We start from the raw sequence: 14,420 nt of genomic DNA, 5'->3' as shown, positions 1-14,420 counted from the left end.
GCTGGACTTTGTTTCAAATGTTACGTCCAGCAAATTTTTTTCATTGATTTTATTATTTTAGAAACAGAAAACAGAAAGAGAGAGTGAAAATTCATATTGTTATTCATTGCATCAGAGCTTTACATGTGAGTGTTGTTATATACACATTCCTACTGAAGGTGGAAAGAAAGAAATGAGAGATAAGTTTGTTACAACTGAATCCAACGTGGCACCTTATACAAGGTTCTAGAATAAAAAATGAAAATATATGGTAATACTCCCCCTCAAGATGGAGAGTAGATATTGAAAACTCCCATCTTGGAAAGAAGTGAATGAAAAGGAGTAGGAGGTAAAGCCTTAGTGAGCAAGTCTGCAAGCTGGCTGGAAGAAGGGACATGAAATGTGCGTAGAGTTCCTTTATGAATGTGCTCCCGTACAAGATGACAATCAATATCAATATGCTTTGTGCGCTCATGAAACACAGAATTTGCAGCAATATGAAGGGCAGCCTTACTGTCACAGAACAGATGTGCAGGACCAGTATGAGCAACATGTAAATCACGTAATAAGGAGAGAAGCCACAACAATTCACAAGTAGTAACAGCCATGGATCTGTATTCCGCCTCAGCCGAAGACCGGGAAATAGTATTTTGCTTCTTGGACTTCCAAGAGATTAAAGAATTACCAAGAAAAACACAAAAACCGGATGTAGACTTGCGGCTATCAGGGCAAGAAGCCCAATCAGAATCACAAAAAGCATTTAATTGCAAAGAAGATGAAGATGAGAAAAAAACACCTTGCCCAACAGTGGATTTGAGATAAGCTAAAACACGATAAACAGCATGTAAATGAGGAATCCTTGGTGATGACATGAATTGACTTAGGTGATTCACCACATAGCAGAGGTCAGGCCGAGATACAGTAAGATAGAGCAGTTGACCAATCAGTCTACGGTATTGCTTTGGATCAGGCAGCAGGTCACCTTCATGCAGGGATAGTTTAAGATTAATATCCATAGGTGTGGTATGCGGTTTGCAGCCGAGTTGCCCTGAATCCTGTAAAATTTGTAAGGCATATTTGCGTTGACAAAGAGAAATGCCCTTTGGAGAACGAGCTATCTCCAATCCAAGAAAATACTTGAGAGCTCCAAGATTTTTGAGTTTAAATTTGCTGTCCAAAACAGAAGTTAACTGCTGCAACTCAGAGGAATCATTAGAAACAACAAGGATATCATCAACATAAACCAACAGGGCAACAAAGAGAGTATCATTCTTCTTGACAAATAAAGAATTTTCAGACTGAGATTGTGTAAAACCAAGAGAAAGAACAGTGTTGGAAAATTTGGCAAACCATTGCCTAGAAGCTTGCTTCAAACCATAAAGAGACTTAGTGAGACGGCAAACAGCATTAGGAGGCAACTCCCCCTTACTAGAATATCCAGGAGGAATTGTCATATATACCTCCTCAAGTAAATCCCCATGCAAAAAAGCATTGTTGACATCCAATTGGAGGAGATGCCAATTATTTATAGCAGCAAGAGCAAGGAGTAATCTGACAGTAGTAATCTTGGCCACAGGAGAAAATGTATCAAAGAAATCAATACCTTCTTGTTGCTTAAAACCTTGAGCAACAAGTCTAGCCTTGAAACGTTCAAGAGAGCCATCTGAATGGTATTTGACACGATAGACCCATTTACAACCTACAACAGGTTTACCAGGAGGCAGTGAAGTAATATGCCAAGTGTTATTAACCTCAAGAGCATGGATTTCAGCACGCATAGCAGCAGTCCACTCGGGTAATTGGGAGGCTTCAGTGTATGTGGTAGGTTCAAAATGTTGAGAAATGGCATTAACAAAGGCTAGGTGTGGTGGGGTTAAGTGATCATAAGAAAGATGATTGGAAATAGGATGAGCTGTGGAGGAAGAGCAAACATAATCCTGAAGGTAGGGAGGTGGTTTAGGCATACGAGTTGGTTTGGATGGTAAAGGGGCAGGTTGTATAGTAGAAGAATAATGGGGAAAAGCAGGGAAAAAAGGTTCTGTTTGTTTGGAAGAGGCAAAAGGAAAAATTGTTTCTGAAAATTGGACATCCCTGGAGATAATGATACGGTTGGAATGAAGATCCAAAAGTTTGTAACCTTTATAGCCAGTAGGATAGCCAATGAACACAGCAGGTAAGGATCTTGGGGAAAATTTATGACGGGTTCTGGACAAGGTGGAGTAATGGCAAAGACACCCAAAAACTCTAAGGTGATCATATTTAGGAGACTTGTGACAAAGAAGTTCAAAAGGGGTTTTATTGTGTAAAAGTGGAGATGGGGTTCGGTTAATGAGATAGATGGATGTGAGGACACACTCAGGCCAATATATCAAAGGTATGTTGGATTGAAAATGCAAGGCTCTTGCTACATTGAGGATATGCTGGTGTTTCCTTTCCACAACTGAATTCTGTTGTGGTTTATCAACACAGGAATGAAAAATTTGGAGACCTTTGGATGAGAAGAAATCAGATAAGTGAAATTCTGGGGCATTGTCACAACGGATTGATTTAATTGGAAGGTTGTACTGTGTGAGCATGAGTGTATAAAACTGAGGAAAAACAGTATGAAAATCAGACTTTTGTTTCAAAAAATAACACCAAGTAAATCGGGTAGCATCATCTACCAAGGTCAAAAAATATTTATAACCATCAACTGAATGAACATGAAAAGGACCCCAGATATCACAATGGATCAAATCAAAAGAAAACTTAGACATTTTGGGATTCAGTATAAAAGGCAATCTTCTTTGTTTAGCAATTGGACAAATCAAGCAAGGAGAAGAGACACAATTGTTATCAGTAAAATGTAAATCTTGTTTCATTGAATGCAAAATGGGATGAGACAAATGACCAAGTCGAAAATGCCAAACAACAGAAGAAGGCATACCAACAGTGGAACAAAGGGATGGGGGGACATTAAAATGGGAAAAAGATAAAGCATCTAAAACATAAAGACCACCAAGTCTCTTAGCAGTCCCAATCACTTTGGCCGATGAAAGGTCCTGAAGAGAACAAGAGGAAGAAAAAAAATTAGCAACAATGGAAGAGTCTCGAGTGAGTGCACTGATGGATAGAAGATTAAATGAAAAAGAAGGTACATATAAGACATTATGTAGTATAATGGAAGGGGAAAGTTTGATGCTACCAATAGATTGAACAAAAACAGAAGTATTGTTGGGTAAAGAAACAACCGAATCAGATGTGTGAGGTGGTGAAATGAAAAATTGAGGTGTGCATGTGACATGATGTGTAGCACCCGTGTCCAGAACCCAAGAGGTCAAAGGAAACGAAGGAGAACACCTACCGCTGAAGCTGGCAACAGAAGGAGAAGCTTCGGTGGCAGGTGGCAGTGGCGTGAAGGATGGGGATGAGGATGACAGAACGGTAGGTGGGAGAAGACTTAGGAGATGGTTGTATTGAGAGGGAGTCAACGTGGGATTAGGTAACTCAGCTATAGTGGGATTAGGGGAGTTAAAAATAGCATGGGCTGATGGAGTTAGTGGATTGGGCCGCACAAACTTGGGCTTGTACCCAGGGGGAAATCCATGAAGCTTAAAACACTTCTCCCTTGTGTGACCAGAATTGTGACAGTAAGTGCACTGAGGGCGAGATCTGCGAAACGGAGCAGAAGATATGGCAGCCATTGGAGCAGAACCAGGAATCGGGGATGAAGCCACAGCAGATGCAGAGTTAAGCAAAGGGGAATCAGGTAACACCGGCAGAGGGCACGTAATTTGACGTTGCCTTTCCTCCTGAAGCACGAGAGAGAAGATCCTTGATAATTGTGGAAGGGGCTCCATGAGCAAAATTTGAGCCCGAACAGAGGAGAAAGAATCGTTCAGTCCCATCAAAAATTGGAGAGCATGATCCTGTTGGTGAGAAGCTGAAATCAGGCGTGAAGCACCACAAGTACAGGCAGGAATGGGAGAGTAATCCTGGAATTCGTCCCAAAGAATCTTAAGACGTGTGTAATATCCATTAACATCAAGACTACCCTGAGTAAGAGACGCTATCTGTTGCTTCAACTGAAATATTTTTGGACCATTGGCTTGAAGAAAACGATTACGAAGATCCGTCCATATTTCGGATGCAGATGAAAAATAGAGAAGACTGTCAGAAATATCCTTCGAGACAGAGTTCAAGATCCAAGATGTTACCATGGAGTTACAACGATTCCATGACTGAAATAAGAGATCATCAGAAACAGGGCGCGGAAGGGAACCATCAACGAAAAACAATTTGTTTTTCGCTGATAATGCAATCATCATAGCACGGCTCCATGAATGAAAATTAGATCCAAGAAGAACATGAGAAACGAGAGTGAGACCAGGATGATCACCACTGCTCAAAAAATAAGGACTACTTGAATCCTCCATGGATACAGAGGAAGAAGAAGCAGAAGATGTAGTAGCTGGACGAGAACCAGCAGCAGTATTGTTAGTATTAGAGCCACGAGCCATGGAGAAGGCAAGGGCGAAACGTCTACTGATACCATATTATTTTAGAAACAGAAAACAGAAAGAGAGAGTGAAAATTCATATTGTTATTCATTGCATCAGAGCTTTACATGTGAGTGTTGTTATATACACATTCCTACTGAAGGTGGAAAGAAAGAAATGAGAGATAAGTTTGTTACAACTGAATCCAACGTGGCACCTTATACAAGGTTCTAGAATAAAAAATGAAAATATATGGTAATAGATTTCATTATCTCTTTTCTTTATCAAATAAGGGTCGTACGTGCATTTAATTAAATTTGGTAGGTATGCTTGTATCTTTATACATACAATTTAACTGGATGAACATTAAATAATCCAAAAGTTGAACTTTGCTTGATATTCTATGTATAATAAGTTGATTTTTATTGTCATACAACCCAAAGAAATTATATATATATATATATATATATATATAGATAGGTTTACATTTTTGCAGCTGCTGTATGTAAAACGGCTGTAGAAATAATCTTATCATATATATATATATATATATATATATATATATATATATATATATATATCTAGGCAAAATGAATTCTGCAGCTGCTGTACCTACAGCAGGCAAGGATACACGTCTGAATCCTAGGATACGGCAACGGATCCTGGTTTTTTTTTTTTTTTTTTTTAAGAAGCCGTGTGGCTCACTTTTCTGTGTCAGCTGTAGATAACACTATCTACGGCTGCTGCAGAAATGTTAAGCCCATATATATATGGGTTCACTTTTTCTGCAGTTACTGCAGATAACTTATCTGCAGTAAGCCCAATACGATGTCATTTTGGGGCGGAAATCATAGCATTTTTGCAATTTTAATTTATTTCAGGGTTATTATAGTCTTTATAATTATAATTTTTTAATGTTTCAATCCCAAAACGACGTCGCTTTGGGAGTAAATGCAGATAACTTATCTGCAGTAACTGCAGAAATATTTTTCTATATATATATATATATATATATATATATATATGGGGTAAACATTTCTGCAGCCACTTTAGATAAGTTTATTTACAGCTACCCTTTATAACTATGTTCTCCCTAGAGAACATAGCTATAAATGAGTAGTTGTAGATAATCTTATCTAAAGTGGCTGCAGAAATATTTTTTTCTATATATATATATGTATATGTGTGTGTGTGTATATATAGGGGTAAATATTTCTGCAGCCACTTTAGATAAGCTTATCTATAACTACCCTTTATAATTATGTTCTTCCGGGAGAACATAGTTATAACATTAAAAGTTACTTTTTTTATTTCTCCTCATTTACTTTTCAGAACCTGTCTGCTGACGTAGAGAGAGAAAAAAAAAGTAACTTTAATGTTATAACTATGTTCTCCCGGGAGAACATAGTTATAAATAGGTAGCAGTAGATAAACTTATCTAAAGTGGCTGTAGAAATATTTTTTTCATATATATATATATATATATATATATCATATTGATGAGAACTTGAGGTACTCAGACAGTGTATATATCAAGTTCACTGATTAATAGAATTTAATCAACACCGGCCAATCCTAATTATTGGTGTCGTACTTGATTTTATTTTATTTATTTTGAATGTCACATTCAGCTCTATGCAATTTTTTATTTAAAAAAATTACATGCAGTATTTGTTGCATGGTCATACTTGACTGCTTGTTCACCCAAATTATTCGACAAGGAACAACTACTAGAAAGTGAGGGGTTAGTGTGGGCGATCTCTTTCCTCCCAAGATTATACAGATGATAGATCTCATTCAACTAACGTAAGTTCGCCCCTTTTTCATACTCGGCCTTTTAACTTTGATCCTTATTATTCCTTATATATGAAAAAAACTTATAAGGAATTTTTCAAATGTGACTACGTACATATTAACCTATTGTGCTGTTAGCTACCGAGTTGTATGAATTCTACTTCTTTCATCCTCTCTCACAAAAATTCTTTGACTCTACCATTAACGTTAGTTTAGAATATCATATTCCTGTTTAGCATAGGGTAAAAGCTTTCCCAATAATTTGACATTAATTAGAAGGACATTGTACTTGTCTATGAAAATATCTATCGCGTTTCATCAATCCCCTTCATGTTAGTTTATATCAAATTCTGATTGGTTGAGTAAAGCACCCAGATAAATTGAAAAAAAGTTTCTTGATATAAATATATAATTGGACCACAAACTTGACCAAATATTTTCAAGTAAAGCGTGGGTGTGAGTTCTTTGAATTATATGCATTTCGGTCTTTTTCAGCTTTCGAAGATAACATAGAGGAAATTACTAAAGCATCAATGCCGGGCTCCTTATCCAATATAAGATTGTAGGCAAAGAAGCAAGTTACTTTGAACATAGAATATAGAGGCGCAAGGAGTAAAAAGCAAGTAATTGTTTCATTGACAATTTATGAAAGCCAAAAGGAGCGTCTCAGTTCCGTTACAAAGGGAAACTCCTCTATTAGTAACTATCTATAATCAAAGACATAGCTGATGAACTTGCTCTCATCGGTCAGCCAATAGATAATCGATCTTGATTGTTGATCATGTTATTAATTTCCTCAATGGTCTAGCGTCAGGTTTTAAGAATTTTATTTATTGCTTTGGTCCAAGCCTAGGGCTTTCTATTGGAGTATTGAACAAATCAACTTAATCACTACAATTTGTACAATTATTTTTAAATTATTTTTCATCTAATATGTTTGAGATGGAAAGATAATAAGGTGGGGTGGATGATGAACTTAATGATCTATTTGCGATTCTGGATTAGATTGGATGGATGATGACCTGTGTTGAGGAATCTAAATGTGAATGTGTGAAGTTCCACATTGATTAAAAACAAACTGGGTGAACATCATATAAGTAGAAGGATCCATGTGTAACACCCTATATTATTTTGGTATGTTATCATTATATATAACATTAAGCGCAGTTTCAATCAATAACAGTTCAATTAAAAATACGGCTAAATTTTTTCTTTTTAAACATTGCGCGTTCCATTTAAAATGGTTATTGTATTCACAATAAACCGAAATTGTAATTGTAACACATTGACTTTGTGGAATAATTAAATCTAGCTTAGACATATCATACTAGTCTTATTGGACGCTACTATGGGTTTCTCATTGCCTTACTTCACATTTTCAGCAAATTGTGTAGCTCGCTGAAGCGAGCTCCTCGGCGAGCAATTCGAATCATCTCACTGAACTGCTCGCTCAAGCGAGTATTGCAGCAAGCAATTTAATTCCCCAGGAAGTAGCTACTGCAGGTGCTCTGTTTTCTCGTAGTCTCGCTCGCTGAAGCGAGCAGTCCTCTACTTCGAATCAGCTTATGTTTCCATTTTAATTAGCTCGCTGACCTCTTTGCTAAAGCGAGTGTGCCAGTGAGCAGAGCCTGAACACTTCATGGTTCATTTGAATCCAAAGCTCATTTCCATCCACTTTGACACCATCTTAGGTACCTAATTTATCATGGAAAGGCAAACCCATAGCCCAACAAACTAGGGTGCTCTTACATCCTCAACAATTTACATCAATTCATGACACTTTCTTATCTTTACTTGGTTTACAAGTTATGTATCCTTAACTTAACCTATATGACTCCTTGACAATCATGCATATCTCACATACATTAATAAGGTGAAAGTAAGGTACATATGTAATAGACCTCAAAATATGCAAAACAGGCATCCATGCCCTTCCATCACATATGCATGTAGTCTATGATTACATAATGTCCAAATGTATCAATACATAACATCAATATCTAAAATATACACATTGGAACTTAGCTACACAAAATAAATATGATCAAATTCCTTTGCTTACTTTATCCTCAGCACTGTCTTTGCGAGAGATTTAAAATCTTAATACCGGGACCCACCCCAAATCGAACTAGTCGCAAAGCGATGAACCGATTGATATATCTCCAAAAAAAGTCCTTTTCTCCATCCAACAACATGAAGATACCAAAGGAGAATGATCATAGGCTAAGTCCACCAAATACATCATGATATATCAAATGAGCTACAAAATGTAAATCTTATACATGTTCATCTAACATATTCATAGGATGCTCCAAAATATATCAAAACATATCATCATCAAGCAATCTATTGTGGCCTCATACCAATAGATGCTCCAACATCATCAATACCTGAAAGGGGATCCCCAAAATACGGGGTAAGATAAACATCTTAGTAAACTAAGGGTCCTTGGAGGACTCCACCAGCCTAAAGTTCACTTCAGGCAATAAGCAATAAGCAATACAATCATGTATCTATGTATATATGCATGCAGACTGTGCAAAATAACTGTATAATATTCATGTTAATGCCTCGCACCGTCCTCATAATACAATTACAGCATCCTAGCAATCCCTCCTGGTAAACATTCCGTCGACAGGACGTTCCAGACAAATAATCCTAAGGTCAAAGAATAATGTATGAATTATGGAATCGTGCAACATATCATATTAATTACGCAAGGAACCACCTTGTCATATACCCGTGTAAGAATTCCTCTTACAACGCACAACAAGCATTACATATCATGTATTACATTCAATTCATTGCACAACCACATAAACCAAAACCAACCCGGGCTTGGTGGAACAATCAAGGGATAAATCCCAAAGTCCGAAAGCTTACCTGTGAAATCCCTCTACCAATATGTTTCCTTCACCACCAAGGAAATCTCACCAAACAAGCTTTATTCCAAAGCAATACCAAAAGTTTGATGACCAAAACACCTATTCATAAGGTGAACTTTCAATCAATCAAATTGTAACACTTGAATATAAATCTATATTCATGACAAGATAGGCAATTCACAACCAATCACAAAAGTCATGAACTTACCTACACTTGAAGTAATTCAAGTAACCAAATCAAGCTCCATTGGCTCCTCCAATGCTTGATCAATCAAGTGTCCACTAGTTTCCAACCTAGAAACATACATGAACACTATTATCATCTATACCACATTAGGCATTACTTGACACACAAGAAAACTCAATACATTGGCATTAATTTTTGAAAATGAGGAAGATTATCCCAATGATTTTTCAATCGCATTTTCATCGATTAAATCACTTCATAAGCATTTTCTCCAACATGCACTAAGCTTGAATCATGCTCCAACATACCCCAATCAACCAACATTCACATAAAACCCTAGAAATTTCAATATCATGAAAGCATGAAAAGAAAAGAGTTTCTTACCATCAATCACACCACAATGGCCCAAGGAATGACTTTCAAACCTTCAATGAGCCAATGCACTTCTCCTAGTCCCTCAACCAACAAAGAGGTGCCACTTTAATGGAGGAAAATCTCTCCACACAATTGTTTTCAAGGGATTTCTTTGGTGGGTTGAGTTCTCCTTGTGATTCTACATACTTTTGAAGTTGGAACTAAGTTATTTCACTCACTCTAGTTCTCTTAGGATTTTTCAAGCTCACACTCCTCTCCAACAATGGCAGTCTCGGTCTCTGTAAAATGACATATCTTATTTCATCCAATTTTAACAAAACACATATATGCTCCCTATGCTCCTCACTTCTGCGAGCTACACCAGCGAGCAATTACAACCCTCATTGAATAGCTCGCTTCAGCGAACACATCAGCGAGGAGTGGCTGATCACAAAGACTTTTATCATATTTCCCTACTTTTTCACTTACCAATACTTAAATATTTTAAATGATTATTTCCTTCACAAACCTCACTTAACTTTTAGTCGATTTAATTAAGTCTCTCACTTAATTAATCTTCATTGTGCATGATTAAATAATTAATCCAATGCAATTTCACATTTTATAAATTAGGGTTATTATACCATGCACGGAATGCCTTAAGATTTTGGGTTTGATTATGGTGTCAAAACCCACTTAATATTGTTGCTCATATAACCCATGGATGGTGATCTCTCCTCGCCATCATTTTGCTAAGCCCAACAAGTGGTATCAGAGCCAATAGTGGATTGGCCTGTGGTGAACAAAGTATTTAAAGAAGTGGGAAGCTAGAGTTTTGATGAGTGTAGCAAAGCTTTGATGGAAAAGCCAATGTTTGATGAGAAGCCGAGCATTGATGAACCCTATGAATACTCGAGGAAGCTTCTCCTTGAGGGGGAAAGAATGTGGGTCTAGGATTCACACTCAAGGAAGAGATGTTGAGGAATCCAAGTGTGAGTGGGTAAAGTCTCATATTGATTAAGAATGAATTGAGTGAGCATCATATAAGTGGAAGGACCCATGCACTTAATACCTTAAGGTTGGCAGGCCCAACCACCTAGTCTCCTTATGTAGTTCCATATTTTATATCCTTCCTAAGAATATATTGTTTGTATATGTAGAGATGTTGATAGCTTCTTTTAGAGTATCATGATTAGTTGGTGCCCAAATTAATTAAAGATCTCTATAAATTATCTCTTAGATATGTCCGGATAATTACAGGAGATGGTCCTCATAGATCTTGTTTAAGATAAGCCTAATTATTTTGGAGATAAATCCTTCAAGATTAGAAGCAAGATATGCGTTGTGATGGAGCGAAAAATCAAGGGTATGTGGATATTTTGAGATTTCCGCACAAGGCAAGTACTTCCTTTGGGTCTTGAGTATCCTATTGGACCTAACCCAGGTCTAGTTCAAAATAGGTGTCTTCGCGACTTGGTACACATGCTCTAGCTCTCACCTCCATCTAACTGGCTTAGTACATTAGATCATTGCTTTTGGCCAAGAAGTTCCCCTCAAACCTATTTAATTTTGTTTGTAAATATGACAAAAATTTGTGCTATTTTACTTCACTCTCAACATTATGGTTCGACACTCGTGGCCACTAATTTGATTTGCTTATTCCTCTATAAGCTGATTATGGCACAAAAGGGCATCCATCACGTCACGGTTGGAGGGTTCTAAGGTCTCTTGTTTCTTGTTTTGTTGGGATAGGACTAGATGACTTTTGAGGGTCATTGGAGCTTCTTCTACATCTCAAGGCTATCTTGAGCTTGGTTTCAATGTGCAATTGTTTTGTTGGTTTCAACCAAGTTAAATATGGGAATAAAGAGTTCATGTTTTCTAACAAATGGCGCCAATGATTTGTCCAGAATTTAATACTAGGTTAGATGAATGATGGCATGGTTTCTTATGTGGCGTCAAGGATATTTGATAAATGATTTCAAAATATTTTTTAACAAATTTTGAACATGTTTTAACCTTATAAACATATTTTCAAGAGTCAATTATACATTTTTATAATAATAGGAACCATTTGATAGTGAGAGGTATAAAAATGTATTTTTGTCATTTTTCACTTGCTGTCAAGGAAGTATTCGAATACTTTTAGGAGGAGTAAATATTCTAATACTAGTCAAAAAGTATTCGAATAGCTTGCATCCAAATCGCATATAATGACTATTTTTTTAGTGAAATCACTATTATATACACTTTCAATGGCTCTTAAAAATATGGGGCATCGTTTGTACACATTCTAAGAGTGTTTTGAGAGAAAAAAGAACTCCATAAGCATTCATTGAGATAACTATACACAAATCCATTATTCTTGAGTTTATTCTTGCAAATCCATCATACCCATTTAGAGCTTCAATTTGTATACTTGCTCTATGAGAGAATTATCATTTGATCAGTATTCTCTTATTGCAAAATCGTATTGTCAGGTTGTCAAGCACTCAAGAAATTTGGCGGTTGAATGATTGCTAAGCACCTATGAAACTTTAGAGGTAAAGGTGGTAAAACTGGTCAGCATGCCCCGTCCCGCCCGACTCGCCAAAAATAGGTTGGCCGGCCTCACCCCGCCTCTTGAATGTGGGTTGAAAAGCCCAACCCGTCCCAATTTATAGTGGGTTGGCGGGTCAACCCGTCCAATAAATAAAATAAAAAATAAATATATTATATTTTATGATTTTATAATATTACTTATTTTCATTTCACACTTCCCTTAGATTTTTTTAAACTCAAGCTTAAATGTATGCTAATATTCAGTCAGATATTCTTTAGAATTTTTTTTTTTGCCTCCATATATGGATAACCTTTGTCATAAATAAAGTTTTTTTTTCTACTTTATTTTTTCTAGGGGAGTACTAAAATTAAAAAAATTGGATATCACAAAAGATTAATGACAAATAAAATAATATCTAATAGTAAAAACAAATGACCCGACAGACCAATCTGTTTTGACCCGTGACCTGGCGGGGCGGATTGGTGGGTTGAGATGTGTAATCGAACCCCCCCCCCCCCCCCGGCTTTGGCGGGTTGACCTTCGCGTTCGACCCATATTACCACCTCTACAATTAGAGGTAATAAGGTTGTTAAGTTACCTGTGAAACTTAGTGGATTGTAAGATTTTTAAGCACCCAGAAACTTGAAAGTTGTAACGATCGATTTGTCAAACACCTATGAAGTTTGATTTATATTGGAAGAATCATCTGAGTGGCTTGCAATTTGGATGTAGCTCACAAGTGCTAGTGATCGGATCAAGATAAATTTTATTTGCAATCTTCCTAACCCTTAACTATTTCTAGTACTTTAATTGCTTTTTTGATATCTAATATGTGCTAGTATATATTGTATCATTGAAATAGATTGTGTACTATATATGGGTTGTTTGAATATTTTGATAAACTTAATTTGTATATATCAAAGTTTGCTTGGAATGGTAATTTAGAAACAAGTACGGGATTTTAAAAAAATGTTGTTATACTCAATTCATTCTCTTATAAGTATGGAAGCCACGTTCTTAACAAAAATTAATGAAAAGAATTTACAAAATATGTAAAAGAATAATATTTATAATTAGTGCATTTTCATCATTTACATTTTGATAATAAAGCGTGTGTGTCTATGTATTTAAATATATAAATATATATATATATACATATATATAGTTTGATTATTATTTAAAAAATAAAAAGTAAAAGTAAAAAAATGAAAATTCAAAAAATATAAAAACAAGAAATAAAAAATAGAAAAATAAAGTAAAATAATCTTGTAATAGAAAAAAAATTAAAAGTTTAAAAATTGTCGTGTACGTAAGAGCAATAGTGGAATAACTTTTATATTATATGTAGATAATAGGGAGGGCTCCTTCCTAGAATGTAAGTGATATAATTAATACATCCTAATACCCAAAAAATAGAAGGACAAAAAAATAAAAATAAAAAGACTCCTCTTTCTCCTCTAGACTAAAACCTCTGGATTGGATTTGATTAATACAATTAATTCTTTTGAACTATTGTTGAAAATATATATGAGTAATGTATAGTTTAGGGAGAAAGATGCATTTATAAATTTTTTTTACAAATTATACTATATATATTGGGAGAAAATCCACGTCAGCATATTCAAGTTGCAGCTAACTCAGCTCAACGGCACACTCAACTAAATGCAGTTCCACCAATTACGTGATTAGTTACATGATTAGTTAGACCTCTGTTAGTTAACGTCTGTTAGTCAGTTGTATCACTTATTAGTTGGTTGTATCACTAGCTTAAGCATGAGTTTTAACTGGTTGTATAAATATAGGGATCACGTGTATTATTCCTCAGTTTTTCAATAATGAAGTTTATCATCAGTTTTTAGATGTATCAGAGCTTGAGTGACTCAAGGTCACAAGTTCGATCCTCATCGCCTCCCACTTTAAAGTGGAATTAAAATAAAAGCACAAAAGGTAAACAAAAAAAAATTGGGCATGTGCAATTTCCACGCTTCTATAGCCTAAAAGGCTCTTGTGTGAGGGGGCGTGTTGAGATATATAGTCCCACATTGGTTGTATGAGCAACTAATGTGGAGTTTATAAGGACTTGGTAGGTGTAGGGGTTGAAATGTCAAAAGAAGGATCAAGATGGTTTTGAAATGGAAATATGTTTTCATAAAATACCACATTTCATGATAAAAATACTTCACGAGAATTGGTATCATGAA

Source organism: Gastrolobium bilobum, unplaced genomic scaffold (genome assembly GCF_033153095.1).
Source record: "Gastrolobium bilobum isolate Gb01-03AN ecotype WA unplaced genomic scaffold, APGP_CSIRO_Gbil_v1 utg12205, whole genome shotgun sequence".
Taxonomy (NCBI): domain Eukaryota; kingdom Viridiplantae; phylum Streptophyta; class Magnoliopsida; order Fabales; family Fabaceae; genus Gastrolobium; species Gastrolobium bilobum.
This window is presented reverse-complemented; position numbering follows the sequence as displayed.